General features: G+C 38.9%; 1 long non-coding RNA gene across 1 annotated transcript in view; it reads left to right on the plus strand.

Annotated features, from left to right (window-relative positions):
* LOC137554419 (uncharacterized) overlaps nt 1-20100 on the plus strand; it is a 42287-nt gene extending 22187 nt beyond the window's left edge. Inside the window, exons 2-4 of the long non-coding RNA XR_011027359.1 lie at nt 18114-18353; nt 19269-19409; nt 19542-20100. This is a non-coding gene — a long non-coding RNA (uncharacterized lncRNA). The remainder of the gene's footprint in view (nt 1-18113; nt 18354-19268; nt 19410-19541) is intronic.
* Nucleotides 20101-22032: the final 1932 nt, after the last annotated feature.

Consider the following 22032-nt stretch of genomic DNA (forward strand, 5'->3'; position numbering starts at 1 on the left):
TATAGTGGACTGGAATATGTACATATTTGTGCATACAACTTTATGTATACTTTGTCATATTAAACAAATGTGGGGGTATCCAGAAAATATCTTTTGTTACCCCTTTTGGCTCAAATAACTGCATGAGATTCTTATTGTAGTCCTTAACCAGTCTCTGAGATGTTTGGGGTTGTTTCAAGCCACCCCACAGCATTTCAATGGGATTAAGATCTGGGCTTTGACTTTGCCATTCCAGGGCTCTCTATTTCTTAGATCTCAGCCAGCCCTTGGCGGATTTACTGATATGTCTTGAGTCATTGCTCTGTTGCAGGGTGTAGTTCTGTTTAAGCTTTAATTTTCTTACAGATGGACTTACATGTTCCTCAAGCACTCTCTGGTACACAGTAAAATCAGTAGAATTCATGGGTGATTCTGTGATGGTAAGCTGGCCAGGTCCTGCTGCTACAAAGCATCCCCAACCATGACGCTTCCACCTCATGCTTCACAGCTGATATGCGGTTCTTTTCCAGTAATGCTGTATTTGGTTTACTCCGAACACGTCCTACATTCTTGTATCCAAATAATTTAATTTTTGACACATTTGTTCAAAAAACATTATTCCAGAAGTCCTGGTCTTTGTTTATGTTCTCTCTGTCAAACGTCAGTCTGGCCTTGATGTGTCTCTTAGAAAGCAGAGGCCTCCCTTTGCATACCTCCTGTGCAAGTTAAAATTATTGCACTTTCTTTCTAATTGTACAGATAAACACTTTCACATCAACAGTAGAAATGTGTAATGACATTTTAAGGTTTTAGGACAATTTTTTTTTAGAATTTTGTAGTCTGCTCTCCAGTGAATATGCTTGGATAGTTAGAAGTGAGCATGTTTCCAGTTGTTTTGAAAGTCCTCAACTTGTAAACTATTTTAGGAAGAGTAGAATAGCTGAGTTCAAAGTATTTGAGACCTTTTTAACTCATTTCCTTCACCTCAAGTGAGGAGCACACAAAATTAAATGTCTGAGGTTTAATTAGGGCAAATCTCAAGCTAAGAAACACTCCTCTCTGTGGCTTCAAAAGGAATCTGACTTAACAGTCCCTTTTACCCTTGAATATATTGTCTGGTCCTCTCTGAAGGACCTCCATGAGCTGACATTTACTTCCCCTTATTCATACCACACACTTAAATGATGGAAAAGATATAGGTTTATCCTTGAGCTCTTGAGCCTTACTTGAATAACCTTGAGCTATTACTTGAATATCCCTTACACACTTATTATCTCTACTGCCTTATTGGGCAAACACTGCAAACTTCCTTATTCTGAACCACCATAACATGACGTTTTCATATAATCTTCATTGATCCCTGTACAATTCTTAGTTATTGTTAGGTCACAATTTTATGGTGCACATTTCTCTGCCTCAGGACTGCAAAATAATACAGCAAGTGTCCAACATACAGTATTTCCTGCAAAACAGGTTTCCTCTCATATGTCTGCTATGAAACATCTGAACATATCCTAATCAACCAGCAGTGCTTCAAAAATGGCCAAAAGTATCATCAGAATGTGTGGTGTAAATATCTAAAAGTCTGAGCATAGTCATTTTGATGTATAAATATAATGCTGAGAGGTGTAGTGAAACTAACAGTTCCTCTATATGTTTAAAATGATTGCCAATAGACTGCTGAAAATTGCAAATTCCCAATACACGAGTACACGCAAAAAGGGCACTGGGGAAATTTGGGTGCCTGAAAAACCTGATAGCAGAACATCGATAAATTTATTGGTATTCTACTGTATCTGTGAAAATAACGATACTAAAATATCCATATTAAATACTGATATTTTACTATAGCTAAACCTAAGCATATTCTTACACTGAACCCTCCCACTACCGATAGCTAACCTTAACCATCACCCCCCCCCCCCCACACACACACACACACACCTAACCTTCACCATCCATGCCTAACCTTAACCACTCCCTCCATGGCTATCCTTAACCACCCCCCATGCCTAACCTTAACGACCTTCCTCATGCCTAACTTTTACCCCTCACATCTTACTTTAACCACCCTCTCCCATGTCTAACCTTAACCACCACTCCATGCCTAACCTAAGCTGTAACCCCCCCCCCCCCCCCCATCTTAACTGTCCACTACCACCAATCGCCACATAAAATGGGGGGAAATAACACAATTTTAGATGCTGCCATAGGCCCCCATTGTAATACCAGCCTTGAGGGGAAATTTGGGCGCCTGCCATGCCCGATGAACTGGGCACTGGAGTGTTGCGGGTGCCCAAATTTCCCCTCAATGCCGGTATTACAATGGGGAACTATGACAGCGGCCAAACTTCTGTCACTAGCGGGCACACATAATTCCTTTCTTTCATTCACCAATAACTCTATCACTACTTATCCCACCTAATGATGTATATCTTGTTTTGTTTTTTCACCACAAATTAGGCTTTTTGGGAGTGATACTTGTTTTCAGTAATTACTTTATTTTCTATGCATTTTATAGGTAAATACGGGGGGGGGGGGGGGGAGAAAAAATACAGCATTCCTCCAATTCCATCCCCTATAGTTTTAAAATAAAAAATGCTACTATAGATTAAACTCACACATTTTATTTGCCCATTTGTCCTGGCTATCACAACATTTACATTATGTTCCTAGTACAATGTATGAGGATAAATATAAATATAAAGTCCATTTTGAGTTAAGTGGTTAACTCAACTAGCAGTTGTGTATAAGAATTCTGTAAAGCACAGTGTGCTAAGAATAGCTCTGTGGTGCCCCCCTAGACATTTGCCTCGTTTGCCTATGCCTAAAAGCCCTGCGTATAACATATTCCATTGTGGAATGTATAGATAACATTTTTACTATTTAGGTTGTAAGAAACAGACATTCATATGACAAATCTAGTTCATAGTACTGGCATGTAGCTGGATTTTTAAATCCATCAGAGGTTAATATGACAAACTAAGGCATGTAAAACCTTTAAAAATATAGCACATGTATATATGGTTAATAATTCAGCAGTCATCAAAGACAGCCACAGGGCCTGACGGTGACCACCACAGAAAAAAATGGGGAAAAGCTAAACACCAAACCTGAAGTATTTATGCCAGTTCTCCAAAAGGGGGTTTCCTTATCTACATGCTACATCAGATGGCCTATGTGAGTAGCCATTGGTTGCTAATGGGGATGTCAAATTACAATGTGAAGAGCCTGGGAGAACTGTTTTCACTTTAACTTAGTCTCCAGTTCCTGCAATATTTTATTTCCCTAGCCAATGAGCAGTTTTCTGACTACCGGTATTCATTATTTAAAAGTTTTCTTTTTGCAAGAACTGTAAAAATCACAGTTCTGAGGAACTGGCTGGGCATAGAAATTATTAAATGTAAGATACAGTGGGTTGCAAAAGTATTCGGCCCCCTTGAAGTGTTCCACATTTTGTCACATTACTGTCACAAACATGCATCAATTTTATTGGAATTCCACATGAAAGACCAATACAAAGTGGTGTACATGTGAGAAGTGGATCGAAAATCATACATCATTCCAAACATTTTTTAGATATAAATAACTGCAAAGTGGTGTGTGCATAATTATTCGGCCCCCTCAGTCAATACTTTGTAGAACCACCTTTTGCTGCAATTACAGCTGCCAGTCTTTTAGGGTATGTCTCTACCAGCTTTGCACATCTAGAGACTGAAATCCTTGCCCATTCTTCTTTGCAAAACAGCTCCAGCTCAGTCAGATTAGATGGACAGAGTTTGTGAACAGCAGTTTTCAGATCGTGCCACAGATTCTCGATTGGATTTAGATCTGGACTTTTTGACTGGGCCATTCTAACACATAGATATGTTTTGTTTTAAACCATACCATTGCTGCCCTGACTTTATGTTTAGGGTCATTGTCCTGCTGGAAGGTGAACCTCTGCCCCAGTCTCAAGTCTTTTGCAGTCTGCAAGAGGTTTTCTTCCAAGTTTGTCCTGTATTTGGCTCCACCCATCTTCCCATCAACTCTGACCAGCTTCCCTGTCCCTGCTGAAGAGATGCACACCCAGAGCATGATGCTGCCAACACCATATTTGACAGTGGGGATGGTGTGTTCAGAGTGATGTGCAGTGTTAGTTTTCTGCCACACATAGGGCTTGATTCACAAAGCCGTGCAAACTGTTTAGCACAGGTGTGCTAAACAGTTAGCACGTGAAGTGCCGTTCGCGTACTTTTTTGCGCGCAAAGTGCCGCGATTCGCACAATCGCAGACTTTTGCGCACGCAATTTGCCGCGAATCGTCCACGAATGGCACTTTATGTGCTAACTGTTTAGTACACCCGTGCTAAACAGTTTGCACGGTTTTGTGAATCAAGCCCATAGCGCTTTGCATTTTGGCGAAAAGTTCCATTTTGGTCTCATCTGACCAGAGCACCTTCTTACACATGGTTGCTGTGTCCCCCACATGGCTTGTGGCAAACTGCAAACGGGACTTCTTATGCTTTCTGTTAACAATGGCTCTCTTCTTGCCACTCTTCCATAAAGGCCAACTTTGTGCAGTGCACGGCTAATAGTTGTCCTATGGACAGAGTCTCCCACCTGAGCTGTAGATCTCTGCAGCTCGTCCAGAGTCACCATGGGCCTCTTGACTGCATTTCTGATCAGCGCTCTCCTTGTTCGGCCTGTGAGTTTAGGTGGATGGCCTTGTCTTGGTAGGTTTACAGTTGTGCTATACTCCTTCCATTTCTGAATGATCGCTTGAACAGTGCTCCTTGGGATGTTCAAGGCTTTGGAAATCTTTTTGTAGCCTAAGCCTGCTTTAAATTTCTCAATAACTTGATCCCTGACCTGTCTTGGACCTGTCTTGTGTGTTCTTTGGACTTCACAGTGTTGTTGCTCCCAATATTCTCTTAGACAACCTCTGAGGCCCTCACAGAGCAGTTGTATTTGTACTGACATTAGATTACACACAGGTGCACTCTATTTAGTCATTAGCACTCATCAGGCAATGTCTATAGGCAACTGACTGCACTCAGATCAAAGGGGGCCGAATAATTATGCACACACCACTTTTCAGTTATTTATTTGTAAAAAAAATGTTTGGAATCATGTATGATTTTCGTTCCACTTCTCATGTGTACACCACTTTGTGTTGGTCTTTCATGTGGAATTCCAATAAAATGGATTCATGTTTGTGGCAGTAATATGACAAAATGTGGAAAACTTCAAGGGGGCGGAATACTTTTGCAACCCACTGTATGCAAGTAACGAACACAGGTATTCCTGGTTTCTTACTGGGATGTTGTACAATATTACATTTTACTTGTTTACCGAGAGTCAGCCACAACTACTAAGAAAGCACCCTACTTTCATAGTTATATGAACTTATAACAAATTGTGTTTGATTAAAAAGCAGCTGTTTACACTAAATGTTTCTTAATTTTTATTCTCATTTATAGGGTCCTTATCCATATTTGACAACAAATTGACAACATATTGTATGGAAGTGTGTACAACAATAATAAATTCACTTCTACCAATGGGAATTTTCTGACAGTGGTACAGTGACATCCAGTTGAAGACTTCAAATGCTTGCCCCTATCTGCAGGCATTTCCTAAAAAAATCAAAGCCAAGTGTATAGAATCACTTTTGTTCTCCAATTATCTCAAGCATAGTAGAAGAAGTCAATTTGGTTAATTTTATTTTTGAAAAAAACACATTATAGCACTTCCCAAAATCTGTTTTGTATATAAATCAGGAATGCATAATTTGCATCTGCACCTAGGCTCCTAGACTCCTCCTTAAGCAGTTGCATTAGATCTCCATTGGTGCTGTAGTAGTAATGATCACAACTGCAGGTACACTGAATAGTGTTAATTATGAACAAACTGTCCCCTCCTCATGCTGCTGCTGTTCTTGGAAACCTGATTTTAGAGCATCATCTCATATGATCATAATGTACATTGTGTTGGGGGTGGGGAGTTAAAATTTCCACCGGGATCCAAGCTTTACCAATACTTAGAAAATCACACAGACACTGAGCGGCACCTTTGGTCTACTTTGGTGGAGTTTAAACTGTATCACATGATAGATTTCAGCTTGTTCTTTCACCTCTTTCTCTTTATAGGCCATGTAATGCTGTAGAGCCTGCATGGCCACAAGGCCACATGTTGTACTGCTCATTCCATGGACAACAGTTTATTTTCTTGAAAGATGCTGGTATGGAAAATTATGAACTCGCTTGGTAAGATTCCACAGGCATGTTTACCTCTACATTTTGCACATGAAAACGTATTTTTCCTTTAATGTCGCAAAGCTTGTCTGCTGAAATTAATTCAGTAGATTTTCCTGTTTTGTTTGTTTTATACTATATCTGCCACGAGATGATTTCTTGACGTAAGGTTTTATAGAATAGAACAAACATAACAGCATTGAACCGGTTTCCACTAGTGAAAAGCAAATTATTTCTTTCAAGCCCTACTTCACCATAATAGATGTTTCTTTGTCAATAGAGGTGAATCTGTTTTTTTTGATCCACCCATTCCTATGAAATTTCCTTTGGAAAAGACAGTCACATGACTCAGAGATCTTTGCATAAATTATAGATTAATTTATAAATTACATATAAATTATAGATTAATTTATATTTAGATATAGATAATTATGCACGGATCGTTGAAAGGGGACTAGGAACTCGTTACATAAAATAACAAATTAACTTTATTGGTATTAAAACACGTAAAAGTGAGGGCACACACAAAATAACAAAACAATGGCCTAAATTATAGAGTTTCCAGGAGAGCAGACGTTTCGAACCAGCACTGAGCCTTCACGTGATCCCTCCCACATCTTCTCTGTAGTGCTGAGATATTACATCTTTGTATCCAGCATTGCAGCTACAATTCTGCAAAGATACACTCTGTACATTATGTTGTATAGCTTTTAACCCTTTGCAAACCCTCCCCAATTTGCTTCTATAAGCCACATGTAGCCCTCATCACCTTTCCCTGCCTGCAATAAAAAGAAAAAAATTCTTGCTGCTCATATTTAACCTTTTTATAAAGACCCTGGGGAGAGTGTGGGAAAGGGTAAAGGCTTTATTACACACTGAGAAGGGAGAAACAGATGTAGAAAGTAAGACATTTGTAAGCTGTAGCTGCAGTTGTGGTCACAAAGATTTACCGTAATCTCCCAGTAGCACAGGCAGGAGATGGGCACATTCAACTTCAGATGAGTAAGGGCCTGTTTCCACTACATGCAGATTGGATGCAGAATGGATGCAGAAAAACTGACTCCAATGAATGCCTATGGGAAAATCTGCATCAGAAAAATCGCGTTTAGTGGAAACAGGCCCATAGGCTTTCATTGGAGTCAGTTTTTCTGCGTCCATTCTGCATCCAATCTGTGTGTAGTGGAAACAGGCCCTTAGTCAAACCATCTAGCTGCTGGTAAATTAACTGCAAAGGGATGAGCAGCTGATTACTTTGTTAGTCTCAGTTTCTTTCTCTTCCTGAGTAAGTGGAAATTTGAATGATATAGTTTTTGCTCATCAACGTCTACTACTGTCTCTGTAGCCTCTGTTGCCAGTCTGCAGTAATCTCCATACACAAAGCAGCAAAAATATGGTGTTATTCTATAATTTATAATCAGTCACTTAAAGTGAGTACCGGCTTCCACAGATAATTATGGTAGATATGTAGGCATGACCCAGCCACCCTGGGGCACCAGTGTCTTGGTTAGAAATATCAAGTCCTGGCCTACAGGAAGATCTGCTCATATGTTAGGGCACGATTGAGAGAAATATCCTCAGTGGCAGGTATACTTCCTTTCAACAAATTCTTGAAACCTAGAGGGGAAAAGATGTCTCTTTCTGATATACAAAGAGCCTTGGCCAGATTAGCAGCACAACAAAAAGCTATCAGAAACATGGCGGTGGAATAAATATTTTACTGTCCCTAATATAGAAACATGCATATCGGAAGGCAATAATAGCGTTAGGGGGTTATTGTGAGTGAGAAATTGAGGGAGCCCCACCTTCTGATGATCTATCAGGAAAAATATGCGTTCAATAACACATACAGGACACTTAGATTAGGTTACACAAAATATTGCCTTAAATGTAACGCTCCTAGGGTTGATATGGTACATTGCATATGGGATTGTCCCATGATACAGATTTATTGGAATAAAGTTATATTATATGTAAATGAAATAGGTAAATGTAAAATTCAAAAGGATCCTATGTTACTGCTATTTAACTCTTGTAAAGAGGGTGATACTGATAGCAAGGTCTAAAATCTGATACATGTAATTTTCATCGCCGCGAGGAAGGTAATATATAGCAGATGGATTTACCCCACCCCACCTTCTATCTGGGATCTTGCGGAAGGACTGAGGCACTTGATGACGATGAAAAATTGGACGCTAGTATGCATGAAGATAAAGGAACAGGCAAATTCTTCAAAAAATGGAAGCCGTTTCTACTAAACACAATGTCAAATCTGGAACTACAGAGTGTGGTTACTCTCTAAATATACCACATGGTATCTCAAAGGTTGAATTGCCAATACTCTAGGCCGACTGGACTTTGGGGACTAACTGGTGGTGATAAACCCACAAAATTGGATTTGCGCAGCAGAACTTATCAGAGTTTAATCAATTTAATGAGTGAGATCAGAGAGAGGTTGAAGTGGTTGAGGTGGTGGGAGGAGGGGGGGGGGGGTCGTAAGGGGGGACATATTTGACTAACCTGTTTGAATAGTGCATATGGCACAATAACCTGTTTGTATGATATAATGGTTACTGAACAAAATCCTTTTGAGGAAAAAATAAAAAACATTTGGAAAAAAAAAAAAAAGAAATATCAAGTCGAAGTAGAGATCTGCACACAGGCTTTATCAGGAACAGTGTCCCATCACACACATACAACCATCTGACCGTACACCAACAATCATTTCGGGGCCAATCGCGTCCCCTTTTTTAAGGCTAGCAGACGTATGACAAAGGGGTCCAATTGATTCCAAAACGATCGTTCCTGTATGGTCAGATGATTGTACGTGTGTGATGGGACAATAAATTGACACTGTTCCTGATTAAACTTGTGCGCAAATTTTATTTCGACTTTAGGGATTACAATTGTCTGGGATCCTGCCCCAGTATCCATTGGACAAAGGTGTGCGGTTCTTTCTTCACTTGGTTATAAACATGACTAGATAGGCGGTGGGGATGTGAGAGGAGGCATCTGCAGGGCTAGCTTGTCTTAGTGAAAACGTTGATATTAACATGTGTAGCCAGCATTAGAGGGAATGGCACTAAAACACAATATTTACAAAACAAGATCTGTGTTGTCTTTACATGTTTCCATAACTAGCCATCTAGGGACATTTGCAGATAAAGAAAAAAAGATTTGTAGCAGTTAATGAGGGGATAGTTATTCCCCTTTGTAGCTCAGGCAATGTGTAGCTTTTTTATTTCTTGTTTGCTGGATTTCCTCTACTGAATTTTCCATAAAAAAAGGAACATCATTACTGCTTTTCTTTTCATAGTTTCGTAGTACACAGCAAGCATTTAATAAATAGCATGACTTGTATATGAAAACGCTTGATCTTTTACAAACCATGTCATGGTGAGGTATCAAAGGCTTATACATTTCCAATTTATTGAGCAGATTGTATCAGGCATAAAAGTATGAAGGTATTTGGTTATTAAAAAAAAAAAAAGAACAGTATTCAATGCATCAGGAATTACTAACAAATAACAGGCCGAATTTACCATTAGGCACTGTAGGCATGTGCCTACAGGCGCCTGATGATGAAAAGGCGGCTCACTCCCCCCCCCCCCTTCTGCCTCCCTCCCTCCTTCCTTCCCTAAATGAGAGGTTACTTATCCAGCTCTTGGCATTCCATTAACAAAAACTCCCTTCAGTCGAGGGAACCACTAGCTACTTAATACTGTGGGTTCCTCTGGCTACCTAGTGCTAAAGGACACCTGTAGCTACCTATGACCCACAAGGGAAGTAAGGAAGACGTGACAGCCGGGCCATCCAGCACACTTGTGGTGTGCTTTGGTGGGGGTTTGTAGGTTCATGGGGGGTGAAGTCTAGGGTGCCAGGACATCTGTGCCTTTAGGCTCCTGTGCTGTAAATCCAGGCCTGACAAATAAGCAATGACAAATTATGCTTGAATGGATATCATAATAATCTGGAACTGGCGCCTGCTTGACCAACACACAGCCCGAAGCACACAACCCAGCCCTCCCCTGTAGGATAAGTCTTTCCTAGGGGAATAGGTATAGCTGGAGAACATACACACTGCACCACCTGGCTGGCATTGTGACAATAGATGCTGGCCAATGTTTGTGTAGAGATGGACCTTTCAACCAAACTCTCCACCACGGAAGGTGCAGGATACCAGGAAGCACTGGAAGTTGTTCCAGAGAGAATCCGCACACTCTGGGGTGTGAAATGTCCAAATGTTTTTTATTTCAGGCAGCAACAGGTACAGTAGGCGAAAAGGCTAAAATGTTTAGTCATAGCCCGCTGACATGGGCGGTTATATATTCCAGGGATTGGAGAGGATTGAGTCCCATTAGACGTGGTGACATTTACCTCAAATGACTTTTACAGGAAGCCTTTTGGATTTTACATTCATTCTCTGCAGGGCCTGAATACCAGGTGGGATCTGAATTTAATATGTTGACATCTTTTTAAAGTGGATTTTTGAATAAACTGTATTTTAAGGCTTGTAGATATATTTGGGTCATATACCTTTAAGACATGGGTGAGCTCATTTCTGGGCTACACCCATTAGAGGTGTGTTTATATACTGAAATATATTGATTGATATCTGTGTGTCAGGGCTATGACTAAGGACCGATAGTCCGAAACATGTTAGCCTTTTCACCTGCTTCACCTGTTGTTGCCTGAAAAAAAACAAAAAACACTTTGGACATTCAGAGTGTTTCTCCAGAACAGATGCTGGTCAAACCGGCAATGGGCTCTCTACAAAGTGAGTCATGTGATTGGCCAAGAAGCATCATGTTCTAACCGGATGTCCGAGAAGAAAGCTCATAGTCTAAAATAATCATGTTTCATTCTGTGTTTTCCAGTCCTAACTGGTCTAACAGAGTACTGACAACATAATCTGACTGGTGCACCTTTTGTTTTTCTTAAAAAATAAAATAAAACAAAACAAAAAATGTAGGTCCTGGTCACTTAGATTTATGAGGGAGATGCTGGGGATCACTTGGTTTCCTATGACACAGATATGGTATCTAGCTTTCAGAAGCAGGGCAGTGGTCTTTTGCTGTACGGTGTCATGAAGTAATCATTAAATCTCCTGAGACTGGTCACTCAGCATTCTGTAGTACTGTAGCGGTCACTGAAGCACTTACAGTATTCAGCAGTTTTTCCACATCAGTGATAAACACGTTTGGGTATATCTGCGAACAGAAACAACTCTGTTGGCTGGGTTCAAAATGGTTACTAGCTAGAAGATGCTTTCCAGTGTAGGCCTACAGGAGCAGATTGTAGTGGCCCCATGTTCACATGTTAATTTGAAAGCTAATTGCCTAAGCAAGAAGGATGACAACTCCATTCTAGAAGTTCCTCCATTTTCATATACTCTGTTCTAATAAGTAGCAGAAATGCTATTTTCACCAGTTTTTCAAAGCAGATTTTAAAGAGGAACTCCAGGGAAAATAATGTAATACATAAAGTGCTTATTTTTTTACAATAATTATGTATAAATTATTTAGTCATTGTTTGCCCATTGTAAAATCTTTTAAATCCCTGATTTACATTCTGACATTTATTACATGGTGACATTTTTACTGTTGGCAGGTGATGTAGCTGCTGCATGTTTTTTTGGCAGTTGGAAACAGCTGTAAACAGCTATTTCCCACAATGCAGACAGGAAACTGCCAAAAGTATGTACTCAGAATTTCTTTGTGGGAGATGTTTCACCACAATATCAGCCATACAGCGCCCCCTGATGATCTGTTTGTGTAAAGGAATAGATTTCTCATGTAAAAGGGGGTATCAGCTACTGCGTGGGATAAAGTTCAGTTCTTGGTCGGAGTTTCTCTTTAAAGATACCAGTGCGTTAGGGGACATCTCCTATTACCCTCTGTCACAATTTCGCCGCTCCTCGCCGCATTAAAAGTGGTTAAAAACAGTTTTTAAAAGTTTGTTTGTAAACAAACAAAATGGCCACCAAAACAGGAAGTAGGTTGATGTACAGTATGTCCACACATAGAAAATACATCCATACTCAAGCAGGCTGTAAACAGCATTCCTTTTGAATCTCAAGAGATCATTTGTGTGTTTCTTTCCCTCTGTTCTCATGCACTAAAGTTTCAGGCTGCTCTTTTCTTCCTGCAAACAGCTTTGCCTTGTCTGTAATTCTTCAGTATGTGAAAGCCCAGCCAGCTCAGAGGACAATTTATCCAGCTTGTAAAAGATAAGAGAGAAGAGAGAAGCTGCTCTAATCTAAATAACACACAGGCAGTGTGCAGAGAGGGGCCTGCAAGGGGGAGTTCATAGCAGAACCACAACACTGAAGAACTTGGCAGCCTTCCAGACACAGGCCGACAAGTCTGAGAGGGGAAAGATACATTGATTTATTACAGAGACAGTGATAGTATAAAGTGCTGCAGTTAGCCAGAACACATTAGAATAGCTTTTGGAACTTGTAGGATGATAAAAAACAGGATGCAATTTTTGTTATGGAGTCTCTTTAAGCAAGGAAAATACAATATTCAAAGATGAATTACAATAAATGATATAACTGTAAGGATGTTGTTACTAACACATTAGATTTCACCATTCATCTCTAATTAGAAAAGTTATCTCAGAGAGAAAATAACTCACTCTTCCAGTGGCGTAGTTAAGGAGCTTTGGGCCCCAGTGCAAGTTTCATATAGGTCCCCCCAAGCATTCTATATATAACAATTCATATGGCGCAACAAAACCTGTAAATGACATCCACAGTATGAGAGGTGTAAGCAAAGGAGGGGGAGTTAATTATTACCACTATTCAAAGCATATAGAAATGGTCATTATCAGGATAGCACTATTGTAGAGCTAACGCTGAGGTTGAGGTGGCCCAAGGGCCCAGCTGCATCCACAACCTCTGCACCCCCTAATGATGCACCACTGCACTGCTACATATATTGGCTGTTGCATGATACATATTGTTGCCCACTGGCCTAAAACTATCAGTATTCTTAACCAGAGTAGTTGATAAAGTCAATACTGTATCAAACAAGCAGTTGAACTACATGCAGTTAGATACAGTTGATTCCTTTTTGAAGGTTTAGAATCCTCAGATGGCTTCAGATTCACATATTGGAGGAGTGTTAAATAATTCAGATTCCTTCTGGTAGTTTTTTATGCTTTATCCTTATATAATTTAGAGGCATTAGAAGAAACATTAAAATTTGTTAACCTACTCATTTAAATTTGGTTTTTCAGTTGATGATATGTTTTATGTACTCCACACTGAGTACCATTTTTGGTTGGACTGTCATTTTCACTGACTGATTAACAGTTTGTTCTGAAAGCAGGACTAAATCCATTATGAGCCATAGGAGACCCATGTTCAGTGTTGAATATTTGAATATATTACATAAATTCTTAATAGTAAAATATTGTACAAAAAAACAGCTTGCAAAGGTTGATGTCGGCTCAAAACTCCAAGTAAAATCCAATGAAATCTAAGCCTTTTTTTCTATGCTCACAGCTACCAAATCAAAACCAAAAATCATGGATGTACAAGCTTTGAACACTAATAACTGAAAAATAATATAAATCATTATTTAAATGAAATTATTTAAATGAAAGCTAATAGTTTTACTAACTTACTAACTTAGTATTGGCGGTTTTTCATCACATTTCAAACATTTAGCACTTTATATGTTGCATTGTTTTTGTGTTGATTTAAGGCCCATTGACAACGAATTTGCACAACATAGTTCAACAAAAGTTTGGTAAATGATCTTCAACAACAGCTGATTGTGTGCGATAATCGTTCGCTTTGAACGACCGTCATGATGGATCCAATTGTGGACGGTCGTTCCAATCTCCATTGACCCCTGTGCTAATTAAAGCAATCATTCAATGTTGCATTCGTGCCCGTCGTTTGTTCCCACGGTACACAGTTGTGGAAGATGGATCAGGGTATTATCGTTCGTTGTATCTTTCATCACCATATATGCCCCGATCCATCTCCTGTGGTCTTTGTGCAGAGCTTCAGCTTTAGGCTCAAGAGTAAATCTGGCTTGGTTTCACAAACATCTTTACAGAATAAAGGACACAGAATAAAGGTTGCCTGTCATCTTGCTGATTTTTCTTGCATCAGTAGTGTCTGAATCACCCACCTGAAACAAGCATGTGGCAAATCCAGTGAAATTTCACTCAAACATCTGATCTGCTTATGCTTGTTCATAGTTTATGACTAAATGTATTAGAGGCAGAGGATCAGCAGGACAGCCAGGCAAGGTGCAGGAAAAGGAAATAAATATGGAAGCCTCCATATCCCTCTCACTTCAGGTGCCCTTTAATATGATCTACATTGATTCAAGCACTCCCAAATGAACTCCGCCCCCCTTAGGAGAAAGTAACCAAAAATATTGAAAAGTGAATCAAAGCATATCAAAATGCAGTCCAGTCACAAAGGAAATCCTTTATGCTGTACAATCCATGTCATGCAAGACATATCTGCTAAAACCAAAAACCATGTTCAATCCTAGGAGGTAATGAGGTAAATAGTTAGTTGGTGAGAAAGAAATGACACACTCAAGAATTTAAAGGAATTATGGCAAGAAAGCAATGAGGAAGATGTCTCTAGTGCATACATGGCAAACTCTGGCCATATGGACCACATCTGTCCCAAAGAGCCATCAAAATTGGCGTTAAGAGGTTTCCCCACTTTGCAATATGTTTGGCCGACTTTAGAATACCAAGGGAGCTACAATTGAGATTAAGCCCTAAATCACCATGGAAGCCATGGGGGGAGGGAGGGGGAAAGAACTAGACACCAGGGAGCTGTATAGGTGAGGGTTGGGGGTCACTAGACAGTAGGGACCTGTTTAGTGGTGTGAGGAGGGACCATTAGACAGCATGGAAGTTGTAAAGGGAGGGAGGAGGCATTAGACACCAAGTAACTGTATGGGGGTGAGGGTCATTTTACACCATGGGGAACTGTATAGGGGAGGGATGAGGGCATTTTGCACCAAGGAACTTTATAAGGGGGAGGTGCCCACTAGACATTGTGGTTGGCCCGCGACTTGGTCCTAGTGATTAATTTTGGCCCACTTTGTATTTGAGTTTGACACCCCTGCTCTAGTACTAGGTCAGATGGTGATAATATTTTTAAACCCAAATTCACTTATCTGGCCAATATACAGGGCAATTCAGGTATATTGGAATTTATGAGATTAGTAATAAGGGAGGTCTCCAAATTAATGTAATTTAAGTGATATACACATTCAAGCACTTATGGAAATCACAAATATGAGTCAATTTACCATCAAACCCTCCTACAGTTATTATGGACAACTCCCAATACAAGGCTATGTGTAGTAGACTGTTGTCTGATAGTCACAGCTACAAGAAGATCTCACAGAATAAATTAGACATTTCAAAGAAGAATTTTCAACATGACAGATACTGCCTTAAGAGATTCTATTATAACCAAAAAAAAAACCAGCTGATTTTCTTAAGGGTGAAAATTCACGCAGTCCAACCTTCTGCTGCATATCAAGAAGAAACTGAAATTAGATTGATTTTACATACTGTAAATATTGGTATGGATTTGGTAAAATAATGGTATGAACAGGGCAAAATAGAGGCGGTTCCTGTAGGACACAGGTATCAAACTCAAGGCCCGCCTCCCCATTTTATACAGCCCATTAGAGCTTCAAATGTGCACGATTGTAAGCAGTAAAATAAAAGAAGATTTACTGTAAAGAGAACTAACCTATATTGTGTATATGATCACAACATAGTTCCATGGTTCAGAGCTTGTACAAGCGCCATCTGGCGTCTCCATGGAGACAGTGGACGACAGCTGATATGTGTATGCTCACATCATTGTTTGCCTTGTGCGCATGTGTATTCTCCCTAGGAGATAAGTCTAGAGTTTTTAGCCACTAATGTAATTGAGTTTGATGCCCCTGCTGTAAGACCAGAGGAGCATTTGGCTGTGAGGGCTGAACAGTTTGCCAGTACATTAGCAGAAGAAGTAAAGTGCATATACCTAGTAGATGACAAATGATTAATCTCAAGCATTATACTAATTGCAGCCAAGACATCAGCAGTCATATACTTACATTTATACTTACATTTATGCAAATGCAGAGCCTTTTATGGAAGAAAAACAAAGAGAACTCTAGCAATTAAATCTATGAACATCTTTATGATTTATTCAAATGAGGTGTCAACAAATAGCAAAATATTTACTACATAAACATCAACATAACCCCCTGAGCATGAAACTGGTGAAAATATCAGAGGTAGAGGTATAAACAGCAATTGAGGTTTAATGGATATTTGATCTAGTGAATTCTCCCCCTGGTTTGAATGAATATATTTCTTTTTATTTCTGTAAAGAACAGAATATAATAACATAGTGTTATCCGTATGGCTGGTGTTATAATAGACAGATATTTCAAAACAATACCTTATTTATTTGTAATTTTGTGGTAAATAACAGGGATAAAGTAATCATAGCAGAGAGTTTAATGTTCATATATTAATACCAGCGTTATTATGGGATAGGAATTAGAATGCATTTTACATTTATATTATGGACATTGTTTTTATTTATATTTATACTATGTATTTTTTTTATTTATATTGGCACATGGATCTTTTGTGGATCCTTTTTTTTTTTTTGTACTGATTTCATCTTTAGGCCTGGAACCCACTAGCAGTGCTATTCTAAGCGCTTGTGACTTGAAATTCTCTTACTAATGCAATGCTTTGGGGAATTTTTAGAAATTCATATCACTGAAGTGGGATCACACCCATAGCATTACATTAACAAGAGCTTTTCAAATCACAAGTGCTTAGAAAAGCACTGCTAGTAGTGGGTTCCAGGCCTAATATATATATATATATATATATATATATATATATATATATATATATATATATACGTATATATATATACAGATCCATGGTCCTTAAAGTAATATGAAACTCAGCATTTTTTCTTTGCTCTAGATCCTAGGTTCTCAACGTGTGGTACACGTACCCCAGGGGGTACATCTGATGGTTCCAGGGGGTACTTGGGCTTGATATACCTAACCAAGAACAACAAATTTAGAGTTTTAGAAAATGATAAATCTTATTTAAACACCATCAAATTAATATTTTAGCTAATTAAAAACCATAGTAAATACTTGGAAATTGTTTAGTACCGATCATCATGTACTAAGATTAAATATGTATTTGTCAAGGGGTACTTGTGATAATGGTTACTATGCTAGGGGGTACTTGGTGAGTACACGGGTTTTAAAAGGGGTACATACCAAAAAAATGTTGAGAACCACTGCTCTAGATGATTATTTACAGCATAAAACCAGCAGGGTTTAGAATAGTAACTTAATGAACAACCATGGTTTAGAAGGCAGATTGTTGGCTTAAAACGGACAAGGTAAAAATAATCAATTTCTCTCATGTCTACTAGCCAGCTGAAATAGAGCATCAAAAAACATGGTATGAAATGTCATAATAAAATGAACTGATTATCCAAATGTCTTTTGCTTTTGAATAGTTTATGGATAATCAGTAACACCCTTTCCTTTCTTCAGTGCCTGGAAAATTAATCAGCACATTTGGTTTTAGATATCCGTAATGTGAACTTGTTGGTAATCTCCTCCCTGCACATTCCCAATATCCGCTTCATGCATCCTACTACACTTCTATTGATATAATGTTACCTGAGCTGATCATCTCCATCCACAAACCAGCTACTGATTATGAAGAGATTTCATTTTGTTCTTGTACTAAGACTAAAAGTAATTACTATATGAAGATAATGCTAGTAAAACTCAAGTTAAAAAAAGACCATTGATAGGAAATCTAAGCAAATATAACCAAACCTGAAATGTTTTTCTTTTCTGATTAGCTTCCCTCTTCACGGAAGAACTACAGGCAATTCATTTAAGTCTTTGAAGCATTCAGAATTATCTAATCGACTAATGCTTACTGGATAAAGTTTGCCCCGTGACCTTTTGGACTGCAGCAGCTACTAATCAATTTCATTGCTTTTTACACAACCTTCTTCTGTCATCAAGCCCCCTGCAAATTTACCATTGAGCTAATGGCTGCAAATCATTCAACTATAGGACATAATGGGAAAATTGGGGTAAGGAAATCCATTTATGTGTGCAGTTTTTAGAATAAATGTCAATAACAAATACATTTATGGACCTCAGAGGAACCCAGCTGAATTATATGAAGTTCTAATTTATGGTTGCTTGTAATAACCAGTTTCCACTGAGCGCAGAATGCAGGACTTGCAGGACGTACACCGGCACTTGCAGTGATGCAAGCATGCTTCCGACTCACCTAGTCATGCCATGCACGGGAAACTGCAGGATGCCACCCAGAAAAGGACAGAAAGCCATTGCCAGAATAGGCAGCGTTTCCCCGTTTGACTCACCACGGGTAAACGCTGCAGATTTGGCAGAGATCTACAGCTAATGGAAAGTCTATAATATGATATCTAGGCTTTAATATCAGGGTTTGGTAGCTATACATAGGAAAATAACAATTGTTAAGTATGTGTCAAGTATCTTATGATTTACATAATTAAAAAAAAAACAACTCTAAAGCCCAGCTCTGAAATACTTATCAAATCTACCTGTTTATAAACTATAATCAATTTGCATTTAATTTTTTCTCCTGATTTTTCTCCTAGTAGATCATTTTTCATCTTCTGTTTAAAATAACTTTTGCACTTTTACTATTTACTTTGCTATTACAAAGGTACCAAAAAGTAGGTGAAAAAGTACTGTCAAAATGATTAGTATAGTATTTTCTTGCTTGCTGGTGGCTTAAAAGACATTTTATTTATAATGTGAAAAATATCAGAAAACTCAGGAGAAAAGGTGTATATGAGCCTATATGCATTGATATTTTTGTAGAGCACAAAATGTATCCATATTTTGAAATCATGTGTTTGTCAGTCTGCTAAAATAGTACATATTTGTTGCCTCTGGTTACTAAGAGAATATGACACAATAACAATGTTTTTGGTTATTGCATATTATCCTCACAGGTAAAGAAACACATTAATTGTGTCTACTTGTCCCAGACTTTGCCTTGGAGATGTATTTTTCTACAGAGACCTTCAATGTTATAAAGCTTATAGCTTGAGCTCTGTAATATCTTCGCTGGAATCCAGCAACAGACACAAGAGGTATGTACAGAATGCCTATAGTAGAATTGAAAATTGAATCCACCTTCCACCCATGTTAGAATAAGACCAGCTTATCATCATGACCTCTAAGCCAATTAGCAAGTCATAATTGAAACCATTCTTTGTCTTCAGATATGAATGCAGTCATGAAATAGTAAAAATGCCCTTTAAACATGAAATCTTTGGAAATCTTTCCATGCAGCAAGGCCATGTTCAACATTTCCAGCTGGGATCATAACAAGAAAAGGTTTCACGTATAATTACTTTCTCCAGCGTTATGAACAGAATGGTTGCATTTTAAGCCAGCTAATATGCCTGATGGATTTAACTCAATAATATGTTTAATCCTCTTTAGCAAACAGTGGGGGGGGGGGTATCCAATAAGTTTTGAAAAAAATGGTGAATGCTTTCTCTCTCTAGTGCCAGACATCGTATGCTAGTGCTGACGCTACACAAATGTGACCAGCTATACTTGGGAATATGTATAAGACTAGTAACACTATTAGTTACTAAGGGGGAGATTACACTTAGCTAAAACTGTTTAGAATAGTCAAAAATATACTGTACCATTTCCTGCTTGTGTCTCTAAAAAAGTGATTTCCTGGTTGTTAGCCCTTCTGCATACTAGCCAGTAGATTAGTAATATTTATACAGTGTATATCAATAACACAAGTCTGCAAGTAAAAAGCTGTTTGATTATTTTCATCAAATTTCCATGTATTTTAATGTGCTGAAAACAAATAAAATATTGAAAAAACTCCTAGATGTCGTGATTTGCCACAAAATGCAAAATTGTCTTGAAATGTATCAAATGTTTTAAAATGTTGGTATTCCACATAAAATTGGGATTGATGAAGCAATTGGTAAAATCACTTCCAAGAGATGGAGAATGCTTCAGATACTTGGTCACCAAGTTTCCAGGCCTGTCAGAGGCAACATTGAAGGAAGGTGAGTATGTCGGATCAGACTTTTAAAGACTTCATGGTTCATCAAGAGTTTGTACCATGACAGATCCTCAAAAAGAACGGAGGATTGCATTTAAAGAAGTCATACAGAAATTTTTAGGCAATAACAAATATCTTCACTACAAAAAGATTGTCCGATGAATGATGAAAGTTCACAGCGGGACGTTAAAACAAAATTGAATGCAGAATAGTGCACTGCAATGAAAAATCAATGTTCACAGTGCACATGCTGTCTAACGCTGCTAGTTAAGTGAAAGTACTGCATGCAGTGCGTTATACACGTTAGTAGCTGCGTTAGACTGTTTGCACATGCTCAGTAATGATTTGGAAGCATACTTTCTTTAATTGCCTGTATGCTCTACTGTATCTGCTGTATGCGATGGTAACGCTGTGTTGCGACTTTTTTGGCGCGTTGCATTGTAAGTTTGCGTTGCGATTTTAACATCGCATCAAGACGCAACGTCCCACTGTGAATCAAGCCTCAAGCTTTAGGTTGTTTGATGAGTTTGAAAAGTGCATTTCCTCCAGTCCCACCTTAACTACTTTCCAGAACATTTGGGAGCTGTGAGTGAGGAACAAGGCACCACCAAGACATTAAAGGATACCCAAGGTGACATGTGACATGATGAAATGGACATGTGTATGTACAGTGCCTAGCACACAAATAACTATGCTGTGTTCCTTTTTTTCCCTTCTGTGCCTGAAAGAGTTAAATATCAGGTAAGTGGCCGACTCTGTCCTGACTACAGTGTGACCCTCACTGATAAGAAATTCCAACTATAAAACACTTTCCTAGCAGAAAACGGCTTTTGAGAGCAGGAAAGAGATAAAAAGGGTCAATAGTTCATAGATTTTAGCTCTGGCATACTTCAATAAATGTGTCATTGAGCAAAAACAATAAAACAGTTAAAACTTAAAAAGTAGATTTAAACATAAAATAAATCTGGAATATCTGAAGTCATTTTTAGAAGAAGGACGATAGATACAATCATTTATTTCATTAGTTTATTTTCACCTCGGGTGTCCTTTAAAGAGATGGAAAGGACATACCAGGCAAAATGCTATTACTTTGTTTAACATAGTTACCTAAATTGTCAGGAAATGTGATGTCCTATGACAAAATTGAGGTCATTTTTGTAATCAGTGCACCAAAAAACATAACTGACCTCAGAGAATGTGGAGAGAGTGCCCGGGGGATGGACAGAGGAATATGTGTGGTGGACATTAGGAGTATCAGCTGTTGCCGCGGAATGGAGGGCGATGATGGCCTAGGCGATGTAAGCAGTTTTCCCAGGCTCTGGGGTGGCCAGTGCCTCAAAGGTGGTCACGGGCCCATCTCAAGCTGCAATATCTGGTGCATTGGGGTATTAAGGAGGGGGGGGTCGCTTGGATATGACCCATATGCCTACCTAACCCAGTTATTGGAATTCAGTCGTGTTGTTGGAGGACAATTTTAGTTGGAAATTTCTGCTTTGAATATCTCAAGCCTGCTGGCATCTGTCCTTATAATTAGGAGTGTATGCAGCACTATGTAAGCCAAACCTTGTCTATAATAATAATAATAATAATCCGAACATTTGTATAGCGCTTTTCTCCTGTTGGACTCAAAGCGCTCAAGAGCTGCAGCCACTAGGACGCGCTCAAGAGGCCACCCTGCA

The sequence above is a fragment of the Hyperolius riggenbachi genome, chromosome 1, assembly GCF_040937935.1.
Source record: "Hyperolius riggenbachi isolate aHypRig1 chromosome 1, aHypRig1.pri, whole genome shotgun sequence".
Classification (NCBI taxonomy): domain Eukaryota; kingdom Metazoa; phylum Chordata; class Amphibia; order Anura; family Hyperoliidae; genus Hyperolius; species Hyperolius riggenbachi.